Source organism: Benincasa hispida, chromosome 3 (genome assembly GCF_027475165.1).
Source record: "Benincasa hispida cultivar pf3 chromosome 3, pf3_genome.v1.1, whole genome shotgun sequence".
Lineage (NCBI taxonomy): Eukaryota > Viridiplantae > Streptophyta > Magnoliopsida > Cucurbitales > Cucurbitaceae > Benincasa > Benincasa hispida.
The window spans coordinates 6,484,575-6,505,907 of record NC_143480.1 but is presented as its reverse complement, the minus strand read 5'-3'; positions in this window follow the sequence as shown (position 1 = coordinate 6,505,907).

Below are 21,333 nucleotides of genomic sequence, written 5' to 3'. Positions count from 1 at the left end.
GTTTATAATAGATATCAGTCTACTCGAAGATATGATTACTAGACCATCGTTAAAAATATCCTCAAGTATCTACGGAGAACAAGGGACTATATGCTCATGTATGGTTCTAAGGATTTGATCCTTATAGGATACACGAACTCTAATTTCCAAACTGATAAGGATTCTAGAAAATCCACATCAGGATCAGTGTTCACTGTTAACGCGCGCGCGCACGGGGGGGGGGGGGGGGGGGGTGGGGGTGTGAAACTTCTAAGGAAGCTGTTTGGCTCTGGAAATTCTTAACTGATATGAAAGTTGTTCCAGACATGTCAAAGCCCATCACACTTTATTGTGATAATAGTGGTGTTGTGGCTAATTCTTGACAGCCTAGGAGTCATAAGTGCGGGTAGCAAATAGAGTGGAAGTATCCTCTCATCTGAGAGATTATGCATCGAGGGGACGTGATTGTCACGCAGATAGCTTCAGAGCACAATATTGCTAATCCATTCACAAAGGCTCTTACGGCTAAGGTGTTTAAGGGTCACTTGCAAAGTTGGGTCTATAGGACAGACCACGTTTAGACTAGGGCAAGTGGGAGATTTGTACTGGGCGTGTTATGCCATAGTTTATTGTTTGTATACTTTGTATTTTAGTTTGACTTTTACATTGTACACCCCACTAGCTTTATGTCAAGTGGGAGATTGTTGGGGTTAATGTCCTAAATTTTGTAGGGTCCTATAGTTTGTAATGTGATGTACAAACATTTTATTTATGTAATAAAATATGTGATGTTTTATTTCATTTTTAGTAGCATTAACCACAAACTAATAACCTAAGATTATCTTGTAGCTTAAACATGTATGTAGAGATGTACGGGTAAGTCATGTTTAAGTGATAACTTAAATGGTCTATAGTAGATGGATAAGGGTGGATGCCTTATCAGGTGACACACAAGTATGGCCCACTTTGTAGATGTTACAATTGTTGTAAAGTGCTACAAATGATCTGATCCTGATCATTCATGTGGAGATGTATGAGTGGGGATATTCTTTACAAAGGAGTTTGTATAAGACCAAACCACGAAATATTTGGTCTCCTTATATTACACCATTCATAATAGAGACTTACATTTCACCACGATGACCATAGGTAACATGACCTGAATCCTAAGTGAGTTGTGAACTATTGCCTATGATGGCGGTCGTTTGATTTGTATGGGTGAGATTGTGTGATCGCCGACTCAATAAGCCTACCATTTTGGGTATTCGTCTTATTGGGGAGCTGGGAACACAGCTACATAAGAAGAAATTCACTCCTTCCCCAACGTCGGGGTAAGTAGATAAATTGCTCTCTTAAGGGCGGATTCGGGGTACTATTGACTGGTTATATCTAATGAACACAAAAATATATCTATAGTGTGAAGAGTACAGTTGTTGGTCTTTAGTGGAGTGCCCGACAGTTAATGGATAGTGAATTATTTAATTAAAGAGTTTAATTAATTATTCACGTACTGTTGGAGCTTCAAGCTATAGGTCTATGAGGTCCCCTTGGTAGCTCAACGGAAATAAATGAGAATCAGTTTTTTGATTAATTTGACTTGTTCAAATTAATTGAGAGAGTTAATTATATTTGATGTAATTAATTTAATTCTAATTATATATGATATAATTACTATAATATATTTGATACATTATAATATCATGTTTATTTGAGAGGAAATAAATATTTGAATATGATTCAAATATTAATTATATGAATTTGATTCACATATTAAATTTAATATAAATGGGATTTATATTAAATGCATTTGATGAGAGAATTAAAACTATAGGTTATATTGTATATGATGCAATATTGAACTATAGGTTGCATGTTATATATGCTATAATAGTTAGTTATATATAAAAATTACTTTATTTTAATTTTAATTTTTTAAAATTTAATGAGAGGGAAATAACTTCACTCCCTTATTTTTTTCTCAATATATTCGTGTTGGTGGGCAGTTATGTAGGGTTTTGTTTCTCTTCTTCTCTTTGTGTGAAAATAAACAGAGATAGAGAATTCTCTGGATCTTCTTCTTTCTCTCATTGCTCCTCTATAATTCTCTCAACCAAAATAGCTAGAGCCCTCATGGATTTTCACCCAGAGAATATTGAGGTAGCCGTCGTGGAGGTATTCATCGGTTCGAGGGATTCCATTGAAGAATTGTTTTTCAAAGGTAAAGGTTGTGAACCCTAAGTTGTTTTTCTATATATTATTTTGAGCATGCGGTAAATTTCCAGATTAAATGCATAATTTTTTCTGTTATTATGTTCTGTGAAATTGGTAAATTGGGACGATCTTGTATTCCTCTCAAGAACCTTCATAGGGTTCCTTCAGGAGGATATCCCCTACATGAACACGTTGGATCATTGCATTTATATTAAATACAAAGTAAGTTGTATCCATAATGTCACCAAGATAAGGTACCCGACTTTATCCATATACTATAGACCCTTTAGGCTGTTTCTTGAACACTAATCCTCGTATGTCTCCATATATAGGTCAAGACTCATACAATAGTCTAGGATGTTAGTTTATTGAATTAGGGTTATTTAGGCAAGCTAAATATGAGATAAGCAATAACTATTTATTGTAATAAACATTAATAACACTTTATTAATGATTAGTTAAATATTACATTTACTATCTACGAGTTTTAGGGTAATAACTATAGTTTTAATATTGCATCATATGCAACATATAAACCATAGTTCTTTTTCTATTTTATGGCGTTTAATATAAATCATATTTATATTAACTCCTCCAATCAAATAATAATGTATCAAATACATAATATCAATTATATCATATATATTAATTTATTTAATTATATCATATACAATCAAATTCCCTCTTGTTAGTTTGAATATTTCAAACTAACCTAAAAACTTATTCTCAACTTAGATCCATTGAGCTACCAAGGGGACTTTATGAACCTGTAGCTTGAAGCTCTAACGGTACGTGAATAACTGACTAAACTCTATAATCACGATATCCACCATCCTTTAACTGGCGGTCACTCCACTAAAGACCGATAGTTGCACTCTTCGCTCTACAGATATATTTTTGTGTCCATTGGATATAACCAATCAACAGTCCAATGACCCTTCACAAATTGCACGTAAGTATAGCTGGGCCAAATTAGCGTTTTTCCTCTGTAGTTACATCTAAATCCTTAAGTACCACTGATTCCTTTAATGAACAATAAGTCATAATCCCACTATGACTGAGTCCTCTCTTACCAAGAAAGGATGTGGCCACTATGTTTAAGACCCAGAATCAGCCCTTAAGGGAGTAATTTATCTACTTACCCATGTATTGGGGAAGGAGTGAATTCCGTCTTGTGAAGCTGCGTTCCCAACTCCTTAATCAGACGAATCCCCAAAATGGTAGGCTTGTTGAGTTGGTAATCTGGCCATTCTCACCCATACAAATCAAAGGATAGCCTTCATGAGCAGGAGTTCACAACTCACTCAGGATTCAGGTCATGTCACCTATAGTCATCCTAGTGAAATGTAAGTCTCTATTATCAATGGTGTTATACAAATAGACTAATCATTTCGTGGTCCGATCTTATACAAACTCTTTATATATGATACCCCGCTCACATGTCTCAACATGAATGATTAGGATAAGATCATTTGTAGCACTTTACAATATTTGTAACATCTACAAAGCGGGACGTATCCGTAGTGTCACTAGGATAAGGTACCCAACCTTATCCATCTACTACAGACCATTTAAGTGATTATTTAAACAAGATCCATCTGTATGTCTCTATATACTTGTTTAAATTTATATAAAAATAACCTCGAATCTTAGTTTATTGGATCGAGTAAATGCTTATAAAATAACACTTATTTTATTAATCACAATATGTTTATACAAAGTTTACAAACTACGAGATTACAAGGAGATTTAGGACACCATTCCTAACATCTTTTTTCTCTCTAACCACCCTTAGTGGGTAGTTATTTAGTTTTGTGGCAAAAATTGGCATAAATGAAATTTGTTTCATAATTCCATAAAGAGACATGATTTGCGATCGAATAACTACACAATTCCTTGAGCGACACAATTTATGATTGAGTAATATAGTCTATTCAATACACTTGGTCGCCTATAAAACAGCCTTGTTCTCATCTCGATCGTCTCCTTCCTCTAACTCAAAATTTCCCTCTAACAAAAATTAGCCAGAGCCCACCACTCCTGGATTCTCACACTGAGAATACCAAGGTCACCAAATGGTAGTGTCCTATTGTTGGTTCGAGTTTCTTGTTGTTGTTTGTTGATGTTCGAGGAGAGTTCGTGACTTGTTCGATGCGTTCGTGAATGAGTACGATCGAGGGATTAACTTGAAGAACGATTCTTCAAAGGTATAATCTTTAAACTTTGTTTTTATTTCAAAAGCATGTTATAATTTAAGTTTTATGCATGATTTGTTCTTGTATGACTGTAAATGTATGCGTTCAATCGAAATGGGATTTGGACGATCTGTTTCCGCTCAAAGGTTCTCTATCAAAAGAGTTCCTTCACAGTCTCCAAAGTGGAGTCTATTATGCATCATTATTTAATGCTTCTCCAAACTACCGTTCCCTCATTAAGGGTGAACACTAACCTTGACGTAGATTTCCTAGAATCCTTGTTAGTATGGAAGTCAGAGTCGGTGTACACTATAAGAATCAAATCTTAGCCCCATACACCAGCATGTAGTCCCTCATTCTCTGAAGATACTTGAGAATATTTTTAACCGCCGTTCAATGGTCTAACCTTCGATTAGACTGGTACCTACTGACTATTCCCATTGCATAATATATCTTAGGCCTAGTGCAGAGTATAACATACATTAAGCTGCCCATGGCTGAGGCGTAGGAAATACGTCTCATATCCTCAACTTTTTGAGGTGTCTTAGGACATTGTTCCTTGGATAATTGAACCCCATGCCTGAAAGGCAATAAACTCTTATTGGAGTTCTGCATCGAATATCGAGCCAACATTTTGTCGATATACATTACTTGAGACAATGCCCGCATTTTGTTCTTACGATCCCTAATGATTTGGATCCAAGAACATATTGCACGTCTCCCAAATCTTTCATTTGAAATTGGGCCGCTAACGAGTTTTTCACATCAGTAAGGTATCCTACATCATTCCCAATGAGTAGGCTATCATCCACTTAAAGTACTAAAAAAGCTACTTTATTCTTGTTGATCTTCTTGTATACACAAGACTTTTCAACATTTTGGTCAAAACCAAAAGATTTGATAGCAGTATAAAATCTAATGTTCCAAGATTTGAACGTTTGTTTCAACCCATAAATGGATCGATTCAGCTTGTAAACCTTTTGCTCTTGACCTTAGACTATGAACCCTTCCCGCTGAGATATAAAGATATTCTCTTCAAGATTACCATTAAAAAAGGCAGCCTTAATGCCCATTTGACATATTTCATAGTCATAATATATGGCTATGGACAAGAAAATTCTTATAAACTTTAACATAATAACATGAGAAAAGATTTCCTCATAGTCAACTCTTTCTCTTTGAGTATTACTCTTTCCTACGAATCTAGTTTTGAAGGTTAATACCTTCCCAGCTACATCTATCTTTCTCTTATAGATCCATTTTCACCCTATGGGTTTTACCCCTTTAGGTAGATCTACAAGCTTCCATACTAAATTAATGTACATTGACTCCATTTCAAGGTCCATGACTTTGGCTCATTGATCCTTATCTATGTTATTCATTGTCTATCGATAGGACAATGGATCCTCAACATCATCATCAGGTATGATGACCTGAGTTTTAGTTCAATTCAAGTCGTGGTCAGGTCGTGATATAATCTTCCCACTACATTGAGGCATTCAATGATTGAGAAGGACAAGACGAATCTGAAGAACTAGCTCCTTTATCAACTCTTGTCGAAGGACCAGCTTCATCAACAACTCTTGTCGACTCTTCAGTAGCTTCTCCTAATACTAACTTACTACGTGGTTTGTGATCCCTCATGCGGTCTTCCTCCAATAAAGTAGCTTTTGCCGATATAAACAGCTTATTTTCTTATGGGTCATAGAAAAGACCACCTCTCGTTTCTTTTGGATAACCAAAAAATTGGCATAATCTTGATTGAGATCCTAATTTTTTAGGATTTGTCACAAGCACGTGTGCTAGACAACCCTAGATCCTGAAGTAGCGCAAACTAGGTTTACGCCCCCTTCATAACTCGAAAGGTGTTTCAAAACACTCTTCGAGGGAACATTATTCAGGATGTGAGCTGCAGTCTCTATTGCACACCCCCAAAATGAGCTAGGCAACTAAGCATAACTCATCATTGAAAGAACCATGTTTAACAGAGTTCTATTTCTCCTTTTTGATACACCATTTTCCTAAAGTGTACCAGGAGCTAAGAGTTGGGACTAGAGTCCATGTTTTATCATATAGTCCTGGAATGTTTGATCCGTATACTTTTCACTTCGATCAGATCAAAGTGTTTTAATAGTTTTACCCAATAAGTTTTCAACCTTAGCCTTAAACTCCTTGAATTTTTCAAGAGCTTCAGACTTATGCCCCATTAGGTATAAGTAAATATACCTTGAACAATCATCTATAAAAGAGATGAAATATTTGTATCCTCCGCGAGCTTTTACATTTATTGGACCACAGAGATTCGAATGTATGAACTCTAAGGGTTCTTTGGCCTTATAACCTTTTCCACTAAAAGATCTTTTGGAAATTTTTCCCTCAAGACACGATTTACATGGTGGTAATGAATCATCTTCTAACTCATTTAGAAGTCCATTCTTTACCAAACGCCCAATTCTATCAAGGTTTATGTGACCTACGCTTAAGTGCCAAAGATCGGTGTTGTTACTTTTAGGAGAAATACGTTGCCTTTTACTTTGAGTTTCAGCAATTTTAAACATCTCATGATTTAAAATTGCTATTGATTTAGTTGGTCTTTAATACATATCAGTTACCTTCTAATCTAGCTGAACATATAAGAACACCATTCTTGAAAATGAATGCTTTATTACTTTCAAAATTTACAGTGTAAGATTGTTCAAGTAGACAAGAGATAAAACTAAATTTCTGTTAATTCTTGATACAATGTACAAATCCTTAAGAAAAACAAATCTATCTTTAAAAACTAACTTTGCAGCTCTCACTGCATGGGTGAAATTTCATCTCTCGTTCTGATCCTAAGTGTCATTTCACCTTTTTCCAACTGCTGAAAGGAACTATTTCCCTGTAAAGAAGAAAAACGTGATTAGTTGCCTTCGAAGTTGCCCTCGAATCAAGTATTTAGGCAAACTCATCATGTTCTACAAGATACGTTTCTAAAACATGTAAATCATATTTACCTTCTTTTTCTCAGCAAGGTACTTAGGGAAATTCCTCTTCCAGTATCCATCCATGTTACAGTGGAAACACCTGTCCGTGTCGGCTACCTTGGCCTTTCCCTTGCCTTCTACAGTAGTGGCAGGAGTCTTCCCCTTGTCTCCCCTCTTCTTCTGAATCTTTTTCAAATTAGAAGATTGAGGAACATACTTAGTTCTAAAGGATGAACCCTTTTAGAACTTCCTTTTGGAATGGGAAATTTTTGCCTCTCCTTCAACCGGTCCCTTATTTTTCATAAGAGACTGGTAAGTATATAGCTTATTAAGGAGATCGGCTAGGTTATATTGGATTTTGTTCATCATCGAATTGTTCCAAAATTGTAGGAAACACTTATGAAAAGATTACATGATAAACGTAACCTGACTGTGCTTTTCTATGACTGCTCCATTTGCCTTTGCCACGTTAAACTAGACAGTCCAGGACTTGTTCCTGAACATATGTGCCCTTTTTCATGTGGCAGTTGTAAATGTATTTGAGGGCATCATGGTGGAGTTGATAGGATGATTGTCCAAATATCTCTTGGAGAGATTCCATAATCTCCTTCCCAGTTACCATGACCTCAAGCTTCTTGGATAGAACTTTGGATAAGTTGGCCAAGATGTAGACGTGAGCCTTTTCGTTGGCCTTTGTCCATCAGTCATAAGCATCCTTCATAGCTTGGGATGCATTACGAGAACGGGCTGGAGGACAATTCTTCGATAAGACGAACTATAGATTGTCAACAACAAGAATTGTATTCAAGTTGGACTTTCATATAGAGTAATTATCGCCGGTAAGTTTTCATTTTTATGCACTGCAATTATTGAGAAAGACATTGTTGGAAAAAAAAAACATTGACCGTATTAGTTATCTTTATCTTAACCCATCACATAAGGAAACAATTGCAAACTGTCCAATCAATTTAGCAAAAACAAGCAATCATAGAACCCTATAAACTACTGATTTAGTTTTTGCAACAATGCTTCAAGGGTTTAGAGCAACAATGAAGTGTGATCGACCACTCCTCTAAAATGAGACAACTCTAAGCTAATTCTAATACTAGAATAACTTATATTCGTATAGATATTAGCCATCGTTGTTCAGTCAAGGATTCGTTAACTCTTAACTCATGTTGGGTTTTATGTCCTGAAACTCGCAGTTTGTAAAATTAAACACATTCTATTATCAATAAAAGATGTTATTTAACATTTCTTCAATATAAGTATTGAATCTATTAATTGCATTCATAAAGTCTAAATCCAATAAACTAAGATCCATGGCTATTACATGAATACTTGAACTTTATATAGAGACATAAAGATGCATCAAGTTGGAGTAAATAGCCAAAATGATCTATAGTACATGATTAAGGTTGGGTACCTTATTCTGGTAACACTATTGGATGCATCCTACTCTATAGCTGTTACAAGTTGTTGTAAAGATACTACAAACGAAGTGATCCAGATTCGTTCATGTATTGACATAAGGAGTGAGGGTGTCCCATGCAATGAGTTTGCATAAGATCGGACCAAGAAATAAGTCTACTCTTACTTTTTAATGTTGTTTACTGTTTAAGACTGACTATTTCACTTTGATGACCTAGGTAACTCAATCTTAATCCTGAGCTAACTATGAACTCCTGTTTATTCAGGATTATCCTTAGATTTACATAGGTGAGAATTAACTCAACAGCGCTGGCTCAATAAGCCTCCCATTTCAGGGGTAGGACCGGGTAGATAGTTGGAAACATAGGGTGCAAGACGAAATTCACACCTACCTGATTTACGGATAAGAGAAAGGTTGTTCTCTTAAGTACTGAATCCAGGTCTTGAACAAGGGGCCCCACCCTCTCACTGGCTCGAGAAGTCGGTTTAGTGATTGGATCATAAACTAATTATTCATTAGAGGATCAGTTGGAACTTAAGGAAAAATACATAATATTGAGGGTAAAACAACACATAGACCCAGTCGGTATTACGAACAACTTGTGAAGGGTTAACTTACTGGTTATGGTTAAATCATCTGGACATAAATATATTTATAGTGAGGAGAGTGCAACTATCAAGCTATAGTGATGAACAAACTCCAAACGCATCACACACCTATATTTAGATTTTAGCCGGCATCTTCACTATCTCCATTTCATTGTCATTGTACTCATATAGGCTTGTTCTTTTAATTAGGAAATCAAAGTATATTATTGAACGTATAATCTATTCATCCATGTACCCTCTTCCCCTTCATTGAAACTTCTACTTCCTCTTGCACACGTTCGAAGTAGTTTATTGTACATAACCAACACATATCGACTAATTAGTAAACCTCTGCCATAGATCCAAAGACCAACCTGTGTTAGTCTACTCTAGATTCCCCGCATTCGACCCTAGGCTTACCAGGACACTTAAGTTAGATTTATACTTGTATCTAGCTTAAGAGAGCTTGTATGCTACTGGCAAGGTGTGCTTGAACATAAGTATATCATTTGTCTGACGCATAGCATCATCTTCACACCAAGAGATAAATCATTCATCTTCCTCATAATCGTTCATTCTCATCATCAATCATCTTCAAAAGCAGGAACATGATCAAAACGCAACAAGTTTTTGGTGCCATTGTTGAGGATTCTAGCAATGTAGCTAATTTCAATTTAGTCATTGTATCTTTTTGTAGAACTTTTAATCGAAGGTGTATTACAAGTTAAACTTGGACTTGTGAAAGTTTATGGGTAGAGTTAGAACTCCAGAACTCAGATACGACTTAGAGATTGAGATAACCTTCAGACGGAGAAACATATCAAATAAACATCGAAGGTTATGGTAACAACAAGTGGCAAACAACCGAGATAATAAAAATTTGGCTTAACAGCTAGCCAATGCTACTGCAAATCCAATCCTCATGGCGAACAACATGCGTCCGATGCGTGAATATGTGTCGCCCTTGTTGTATGACTTTTGATTCAGGATCATTTATCCAACGTCTAATGGGACTAGATTGTAAATGAATTTTGTCATGGTATAAATGTACAGACCGCAAGACAATTTAGTGGTGCCCGTAGCGAAGACCCACACACTTACATGAAATGCTTCCTAGAGATCTGTAATTCATTCATGATTCCTGGAATCACACCAAAAGCAATCAGAATATCCATGTTTCCATATTCGCTCTGAGACGACGCTAAGTAATGGGCGTGCTCCTTGGAGCCTGGCGAGATAATGACGTGGGACAAGCTGGTGAAGAAGTGCATGCAAAAATACTTCCCCTCTACAGTCAACACAAGGAGGTGTCAAAAGACTAAATTTTGAGGAATGAGACTCTGAGACAATCAGTGATGCGTGGGAAAGATTCAAAAGCTTGGTAAAAAACTGCGTTAACCACGAATTACCTCTAATTTTCCAGATGAAGACTTTCTATGGAGGACTGAATAGACCATCTGAAATGGCAGCAGAGGAAGCTGTAGCTGCCAAAGACGACTTTATAAACATATCTTACAATGAAACTAAAAATATTTTGAATAGAATTTCTAAACACAATATGGAGTGTGTTGACTATGCTTATGATTCTAGAATAAACAATAGGAGGTGACAACAGGGTTTGATCGATACTAACGCAGTAGCTAATTCTTCAGTACAAGTGGCTGCAATGACAAACTTGCTGAAAAACTTAACAATGAATAATACAGCCTAGAAGTAGAGCGTGCATCAAATCGATGCATTCGAGCAACCCATGTTAAGCTGTGTGGGTTGCGGAGAGCCACATACCTATAATGATTGCCCTTAAAATCCACAATCATTCTATTTCGTGAAGAATAACCCATTTTCCAATACATACAACCATGGATGAAAAAACCATCCGAACTTTTCTTGGGGTGGTCACCAACAGAATCAAGACCAGTCTAGAACGCATCGGCAACCCAAGCAAGGACTACGACCTGGAATCCAGCCCATGCAACAGCAACCTCAACATCAGTCTTTTAACAATGAGGCAATGTGTCAAGTTCATCTTCTCTGCTTGAGAACTTGTTAAAAGAGTACATAGCCCAGAATGATGTGTTATTTAAAATTCAAGCATCATTGATCATAAATATGGATGCAGGTTGGACAAATTGCAAGTGAGCTGAAGAGCTGGCCGTATGGCTCCTTACCCAACAACACTGAAGCATCTGGACAAAATAATGGAAAGGAGCAATGTCAAGCAGTGGCATTGCACAGTGGTAGACCACTAGTGGAAGAGAAAAGAAAAGACTTAAGAAAAGATAATCATCATCCTTCAACACCTACAGACACACTTGCACAAACCTCTCAAGTAACTACATCAGCTAAAAAAGTTGAATCAGAAAAAACACCTAGTTCTTCTAGTCACTCTCAACCTAGCACGTCCAACACAGGCTTATTGGGTCGAGGATCTGGCCACTTTTAGCCATGCAAATTAAAGGACAATCCCTTATGAACAAGAGTTCATAATATACTCAAGATTGGGACTAAGTCGCCTAGGTCATCCTATTGAAATAGGAACCTAACTAGTCAACGGTATTACATCTAGCGGTTACTGTTTCACGGTCCAATCTTATACAAACTCTTTGCATAGGATACCCTTAGTCGCATGTCACCTACACAAATGTGATGGATCATTACGTTTGTATCGAATAAAAAGTGAGTCATATCCATAGTGTTACCAGGATAAGGTACCCAGTCTTATCTCTATACCATAGACCTTTTAGGCTAAATCTTGAACAATGATCCATGTATATTTCCACATACAGTTCAAGACTTTCTAGGCAGCCTTGGATATTAGTTTATTGGATTTAGGGTTATTAAGACATAATTAGACAAAAATACAAAAAATAACATTCATTTATTTACCATCTATAACTGTATAGATGACGGTCAATTAATAAAATTTACTCTCTATGAGTTTTAGGGCATAAAACCCAACAATTCTCCAGAGGTGAATGCAATTACACTAAGATATTTAGTTGGCCTGACTGTGCATAAAAGTCTGGATATGCATCTTATGGATGTAGTCACAACATATTTATATAGATCTCTTGATAATGATGTTTATATGAGAATCCCATAAGGATTTAAAGTACCTAAAACATATACATCAAATTCCTGGGAATTGTACTTGATAAAGTTACAGAGATCACTATATGGATTGAAACAATAAGGATGGATGTGGTACAATCACTTGAGTGGATATTTATTGAAAAAAATGATATCAAAATAATCCAATATATCCATGTGTTTTTATAAAGAAATCACAAATAGAATTTGCTATTATAATTGTATATGTTGATGACTTGAATATAATTGGAACTCCTGGAGAGCTTTCAAAGACAATAGAATATTTTAAGAAAGAATTTGAAATGAAAGAACTCAGAAAAATAAAATTTTGTCTTGGTTTGCAAATTGAGCATTTAGCAGATGAAATATTTATTCATTAGTAAACCTATAAAGAAAAAATTATGAAAAAAATTTATATGGACAAAGCACGTCCATTAAATATTTCAATGCAAGTCCGTTCATTGGATATAAAGAAAGATATATTTGGACCTCGAGGCGATAATGAAGAACTCCTTGGTCCTGAAGTACCATATCTTAGTGCAATTGGTACACTAATGTATCTTGCTAATAATATAAATCCATATATTGCATTTGCAGTAAATTTATTAGTTAGATATAGTTCTTCTCCTACAAAAACACATTGGAATAGAATTAAGCATATACTCCATTATCTCCGAGGAACAATCGATATGAGTTTGTTTTATTCAAATAAATCAAATTTTGACCTAGTTAGTTATGCAGATTCTAGATATTTATCTGATCCACACAAAGTTAGATCTCAAAACAGGTTATCTGTTCTCATGTGGAGGAACTGCTATATCATGACGATCGGTGAAACAGACTCTAAGGGCCACTTTCTCAAATCATGCTGAAATTCTTGCAATTAACAAGGATAGTCGAGAATGTGTCTAAGATCAATGACTCAACACATTCGTGAAACATGTGGCTTGTCTTCTAATAAAAATCTTCCAACAATATTATACGAAGACAACACAACTTGTATAGCCCAAATCAAAGGAGGATATATTAAAGGAGATAGAACAAAGCATATTTCACCAAAACTTTTCTACAATCATGATCTTAAAGAAAATGCGACATCACTATATAACAAATTTAATCGAAGGATAACTTGACAGACTTATTTACAAAGGCATTACCAACCGTAACTTTTGAAAAATTGGTACACAACATTGGAATGCGACGACTCAAAGATCTTAAGTGATGTTTTCATGAGGAGGAGTAAATATATTATATTCTTTTAAGAGTATATATTATAAAAAATATATACTCTTTTTCCTTCACTAGGTTTTTTTTTCCCATTGAGTTTTTCCTACTAAGGTTTTAACGAAGTATATTTCATATATATATGGGCATCTAAGGAAAAGTATTATGAATATTATAACAATAAATAGATGTCCATTGCTTAGTGTTCCAAAAGCCATGTGTCATCCTTCATGTTGTTCATGTGTCTTGTAATTATTCATGCTTGGTGTCCATGTAAGACCACATCATACTTGTCACTTTGCCTATAAATAGTGACATTTGGTGGATCTTAAAATCATATACCTTTGTGAGTTAATCCATTTCAAAATTCTACTTAAAATTTCATATTGCCCATTTTTTTTATAGTTTTAGTTATTTTATAATTTTAGTTTATTATTATATCATATTATATTTATTTATTTAATTTATATATTATTATATTATATTTTCTCCATATTCGTTGTGCTCCATTGTGCTCCTCGATTTTACAACAAAAATAAATAATATTTCCAGATTTTCCTATTTTGATCTATTTCAAATTTTTAATTTAGGTTCCATTTTGATTATTATGTTATATATTAATTATTAAATTCTAAATTTTTATAATTGGTTGTTTTTTAATTTTAAAAATGTTATCTATTTTTACTTTAACCATATAATGATTTATATTTGATTTCTAATCTAATTTTTCTTTACATATTTGTTAAACTAATCTCCCATATTCATGTACCTTTATTTAAAATTTATTTATTTCTAGATCATTTCGATTATTTGGTTATCTGTTTATTATTAGAAGGGCTTATTGCATATTTGGCAAAATAAATTTAAAAAATTAGGACATAGCTCAGGCTAATACTTTTGCAAAAATAATAAAAAAAAACAAGCTCAACCCGCGTGATATACTTAATACATCTGATACTATTGATACATTTGATACACTTGATATACTATTGATATACACTTGATATACTTGATACACTATTGATATACACTTGATATGGTTTGTACATCTGATCATTCAATTATTCAATTAGTATTTGCCACATAAAAACCTTGTATTTTTAAACATAAAATGGGTACAACTCAGGATTCATAGACGAGTAGTTACCATAAGGAATCAAATCATTATTTAACATCTTGATTTTTTTAATTTTTAAAATCATTTTTACATTTATAGACTTATTTTTAAAGGAAAAAAAATTCACAATCACACAATCTTCACGTTTTTTTTTTAAAAAAATCAAATCATTTTTAGATTTATTTTTGTAAAATCTTCATCTTGATTTTTTTTAATTAAAAAATACACAATCCCATAATCTTCCCATTAAATACTTTTTTATAACAAAAAATTATACACACTCATATCAATTAATTCAAAATTATGAATATTATAATTAAAAAATAGATGTCCATTGCTTAGTGTCCCAAAGGCCATGTTTCATTATTCATGTTGTCCATGTGCCTTAATTCATGTTTGGTGTCCATGTAAGTTCACATCCTACTTGTCACTTTGCTTATAAATAGTGGTCTTTGGTGGATCTTAAAATTATACCCATTGATGAGAAATCCAAATCAAATTTTACTAAAATTTCTCATTGTCCAATTTTATAATTTTATTTTTTTATTATTATTGTATAAAAATATATTATATTATATTTTTCATATTTGTATTCCTGTTGTGCTCCTCAATTTTATAACACGTTATCAGCACGAGCTCCTGTCGTTTTCTCCACTAAAGATAGGGCCTAAAGGTATGTCGGTTTTTCCCTCTTTATTATAATTAATAAATTAAATGTTATTTTACATTTTTAGTGCATATTAATTTCTAATATAAATATAATATTTTGTGATAGTACTGCCATGACAAACCTTATAAAATTAGAATTCACAGCCCTTGACATTAAGGTTAATTTGCCATGGGTGCTCGATGCCGAAATTCACCTAGATGCTATGAACTTTGGAGAAACAATTAAAGAAGGAAATACGACATTGAGTCAGGAAAAAGCAAAAGCTATGATTTTCCTTCGTCATCGTCTCCACGAGGGATTGAAAATGGAGTATCTTACGATAAAAGATCCCCGTATCTTGTGGAACATTTTGAAAGAGAGTTATGATCATCAAAACACAGTTATTCTTCCTAAAGCTCGTTATGGGTGGATACACTTGAGCCTACAAGATTTCAAATCATTAAGTGATTACGACTCCGCATTATTTAAAATCAGTTCAAAATTGTTGTTATGCAGAGAGAAAATTACTGATGTTGATATGTCAGAGAAGACATTTTCTACATTTCATGTCTCAAATATGCTCCTGTACGCAATATTGAGAGAAAGGTTTTAAACAGTATTTTCAATTAATTTCATGTCTTCTCGTAGCCGAGCAAAATAATGAGCTATTGATGAAAAATCATGGATGTCGACCAACTGGAACAACACCATTCCCTAAAATGAATGCATGAATTTTAATAATAATCGTGGTCAAGGTCCTGGTCGCGGTCGAGGTCGTGATCGTGGCAGAGGAAGAAATAATTATTATTTTCGTAGTGGTCGTTCTAATATTTCAATTTCAAAAGAACCACACAAAATTATGATCACAAAGGAAGAACTCCACAAGATAAAAGTTCAAAGAGTGTTGAAAATAAATACTTCCAATACGGAATGACTGGGCATTGGTCACATACATATCGTACGTCAAAAAACTTAGTTGGCCTCTATCAAGCCTCCCTAAAGGAAAAAGATAAAAATGTGGAAGCAAAATTTGCATACCGGGATAATGACATATTTAACCCATCTCACACGACAAATTTGGATGTGGCGGACTTCTTTGAATCTCCTGAAGAGAAGATTGGCACAGTTGGTGGCACATCAAGTATTTCTTTTGACTTTGAGAATATCTAGACTTGATATTGTTGTTTTCTTTTATCTATCTTCATGTTTTTTTAGTAACTTTTTATATATTTTAAGTGTTGTTTTTCTTATTGTAATTATTTTCTTTTAATGAAAAAAAAGGATCATTTTCATATGTTGGGTGTTTAAAAAATGAGTAAAGAAGATCTATATCTGGTAAACAGTGTATACACAAAATAGTTACAAATAAAAAATATTTTTCCAAATTGACAATGTTGAAAGCAAAAGTAAATACAATACAGGTTCTGCAAACTTGATCGAAGATTTTGGAAAAACAAATATTATTTTTCCTAGAGGAACAAAATTTACAATTGACAATGCATTATTCTCTAGTCAATCAAAGAGAAGTCTTCTAACTTTTAAATATATACGTTGCAATGGTTATCATATTGAGACTGATAGTAAGAATAATGTGGAATATCTATATATTATATCCACTGTCTCAAATGAAAAACTTATATTGGAAGAGTTGACTGCTTTATCTTCTAGAATGTATTATACTCATATTCTAGTAATTGAAACATATTCAACAATGAACCTGAAGTTCATGTATCAAGACATATTTACAATTTGGCATGACCGATTAGGTCATCTAGAATCTATAATGATGAGAAGAATTATTGAGAATTCAAATGAACACCCATCGAAGAACTAGAAGATTCTTCAATCTAATTAATTATCATGTGATGCTTGCTCTCAAGAAAAATTGATAACTAGATTATCACCAGCAAAAGTGGGAACTGAATCACCTGCATTTTAAGAACAAATTCATGGTGATATATGTGGATTCATTAACCCATCAAGTGGACCATTTAGATATTTTATGGTATTAATAGATGCATCTAGCTGATGGTCACACGTGTGCTTATTATCAAGTCGAAATCTTGCATTTGCAAGATTACTTGCTCAAATAATTAAGTTAAGAGTGCAATTCCTAATTATACAATTAAGACCATTCGTCTTGATAATGTTGGTGAATTTACATCCCAAGCTTTTGATAATTATTGTATGTCAATTGGGATAAGTGTTGAATATCCTGTAGCTCATGTTCATACAGAAAATGGTTTAACTAATCATTTATAAAAAGTTTGCAATTAATTGCAAGACCATTACTTATGAGAGCTAAACTTCCTTCATCTATATGGGGACATGCTATTTTGCATGCAGCGTCACTTGTACGCGTTAGGCCAGTAGCTTATCATGAGTACTCTTATTACAATTAGCTCATGGTCATGAGCCAAATATTTTTCATATGAGAATTTTTGGATGTGCAGTATATGTTCCAATTGCTCCACCACAACACACTAAGATTGATCCTCAAAGGAAGTTAGGAATATATGTTGGATATAATTCCCCATCAATTATTAAATATCTTAAGCCCCTGACGGGTGATGTATTTACTACATGATTTGTTGATTGTCATTTTAATGAGATAAATTTTCCAACATTAAAGGGAGAAATTAAGAAGTTGGAAAAAGAAATTATATGGAATGCATCGTTATCGTCTCATTTAGATTCCCATACATATCAATGTGAACATGAAGTTCAAAAAATAATTCATTTGCAAAATATAGCAAATAATCTACTAGATGCATTTATAAATGTAAAGAAAGTAACTAAGTCACATATACCAGCTGCAAATGTTCTATAAAAAATTGATATCCCAACACAACAAGTTGTCACTAATGAGTCTGGAACACGCCAAAAGCATGGTAGACCAATGGGTTCCAAAGATAAAAATCCTCGTAAACGAAAAATAGTTATTAGTGAAAAATACTTGGTTGAGGATGTAAATACCCATAAAGAAATCATCGACATGACTAGTGAGAAAGGTGAAATACCTAAAGATAATAATGAAATTTCAATAAACTTTGTCATGACAGAAAAAAAAGATGGAATCAAACTAATGTAATTATTGACAACATTTTTGTGTATAATGTTGCTCTTGATATTATATCTGAAAATGAGGATCTTGAACCAAAATCTGTTGAAGAATGTCGACATAGAAAAGATTGGCTTTAGTGGAAAGAAACAATCAAGGCAGAATTAAATTCACTTTCAAAACGTCAAGTTTTTGAACTAGTAGTCCGAACACCAGAAGGTATTAAACCTGTGGGATACAAATGGTTATTTGTGAGGAAAAGAAATGAAAATAATGAGGTCATAAGATGTAAAGCAAGACTAGTTGCACAAGGTTTTTCACAAATACTTGGTATTGATTTTGAGGAGACGTATTCTACGGTGGTAGATGCAATTACATTAAGATATTTAATTGGCTTGACTGTGTATAAAAGTCTGAATATGCATTTTATAGATGTAGTCACGACATATTTATATGGATCTCTTGATAATGATATTTTTATGAGAATCTCAGAAGGATTTAAGGTACCTGAAACATATACATCAAATTCCCAAGAATGGTATTCAATAAAGTTACAGAGATCACTATATGGATTGAAACAATCAGGATGAATGTGGTACAATCGCCTAGTGGATATTTATTGAAAGAAGGATATCAAAATAATCCAATAAGTCCGTGTCTTTTTATAAAGAAATCACAATCAGGATTTTCTATTATAATTGTATATGATGATTACTTGAATATAATTAGAACTCCTGAAGAGCTTTCAAAGGCAATAGAATATCTTAAGAAAGAATTTGAGATGAAAGATCTCAGAAAAACAAAATTTTACCTAGGTTTGAAAATTGAGCATTTAGCAAATGGAATATTTATTCATCAGTCAACTTATACAGGAAAAAATTTGGAAATATTTTATATGGACAAAGCACATCCATTAAATATTCCAATGGAAGTCCGTTCATTGGATATAAAGAAAGATATATTTCGACCTCGAGAAGATAATGAAGAACTTCTTGGTCCTAAATTATCATATCTAAGTGTAATTGGTACACTTATGTATCTTACTAATAATGCAAGACCAAATATTACATTTTCAGAAAATTTATTAGCTAGATATAGTTATTCTCCTACAAAAAGACATTGGAATGGAATTAAGCATATACTCCATTATCTCTGAAGAATAATCAATATGAGTTTGTTTTATTCAAATAAATCAAGTTTTGATCTAGTTGGTTATGCAGATTTTGGATATTATCTGATCCACAAAAAGCTAGATCTCAAACAGGTTATCTGTTCACATGTGAAGGAACTGCTATATCATGATGATCGGTGAAATAGACTATAACAGACACTTCCTTAAATCATGCTGAAATCCTTTCAATTTACGAGGGTAGTCGAGAATTTATATAGCTAAGTTCAATGACTCAACACATTCGTGAAACGTGTGACTTGTTTTCTAATAAAAATCTTCCAACAATATTATACGAAGACAACACAGCTTGCATAGCCCAAATCAAAGGAGGATATATTAAAGAAGATATAACAAAACAGCTTGCATAGCCCAAATCAAAGGAGGATATATTAAAGGAGATATAACAAAACATATTTCACCGAAACTTTTCTACACTCATGATCTTGAAGAAAATTGTGATATCACTGTACAACAAATTTGTTCGAAGAATAACTTGACAAACTTATTTAGAAAGGGATTACCAACCGCAACTTTTGAAAAATTGGTGCACAACTTGGAATGCAGCGACTCAAAGATCTTAAGTGATGTTTTCATGAGGGGGAGTAAATATATTATATTCTTTTAGGAGTATGTATTATATGAAATATGTATTCTTTTTCATTTACTAGGATTTTCCCATTGAGTTTTTCCTAGTAAGGTTTTAAGGAGGCATATTAATATATATATATATATTATGGGCATCTAAGAAGTATTATGAATATTATAATAAAAAATAGATGCTCATTGCTTAGTGTCCCAAAGGCCATGTATCACCATTCATATTGTCCATGTGCTTGATGTCCATGTAAGTCCTTGCCTATAAATAATGACTTTTGGTGGATCTTAAAATGAAATAATCATTGGTGAGAAATCCACACCAAATTCCACTAAAATTTCTCATTGTCCAATTTTATAATTTTAGTTATTTTATAATTTTGGTTATTATTTCTTTATTATTATTATATAAAAATATTATTATATTATATTTTTTATATCCGTATTCCCGTTGTGTTACTCAATTTTATAACAAAAATAACTAAATTATGACAAACTTAGTTATGCTCCCATTTATGGCCCCACATTTCGGGAAATTCACATTTAAAATTATTAAATAAAAAAATAACTTAGCATCCACGATAAAGAGATATTTTGAAAAAAAAAAAAACCCCCTATTTTTCTTGGCATCCACGTTAAACAAGAGATTAAAACCATGCAATTGAAAAATCAAAGTTGAGTTGCTGAAGAGGATGTTCTTCACATTCTAGCTGAAAACTAGAAAAACTTCTCATAATTCCCTAAATTTAGCTCATTTTGAGTTCCACTACTCAATCTAAAGTCTTAGAGCATAGTAGGGAAGATCAAGTGGTGGTCTTCGAGGAGTTGCTGAGAAGATTTGAGCTGAATTCGTGGATGGAAAAAGTTCTTCAAAGGTATATCATCAAACCCTATTTTAGTTCTTGAACATACTTGCTTAGATGCTAAAATTGATGAATTAGAGTGCTTAATAATCCTAAATTTCTTCCGCTAATTGCATGCTAACTTCATCAACTTGAACCTTCGATCATAAACTATGCACAGGATATACTATTTGGAGTTATGTCAAGTTTGAGAG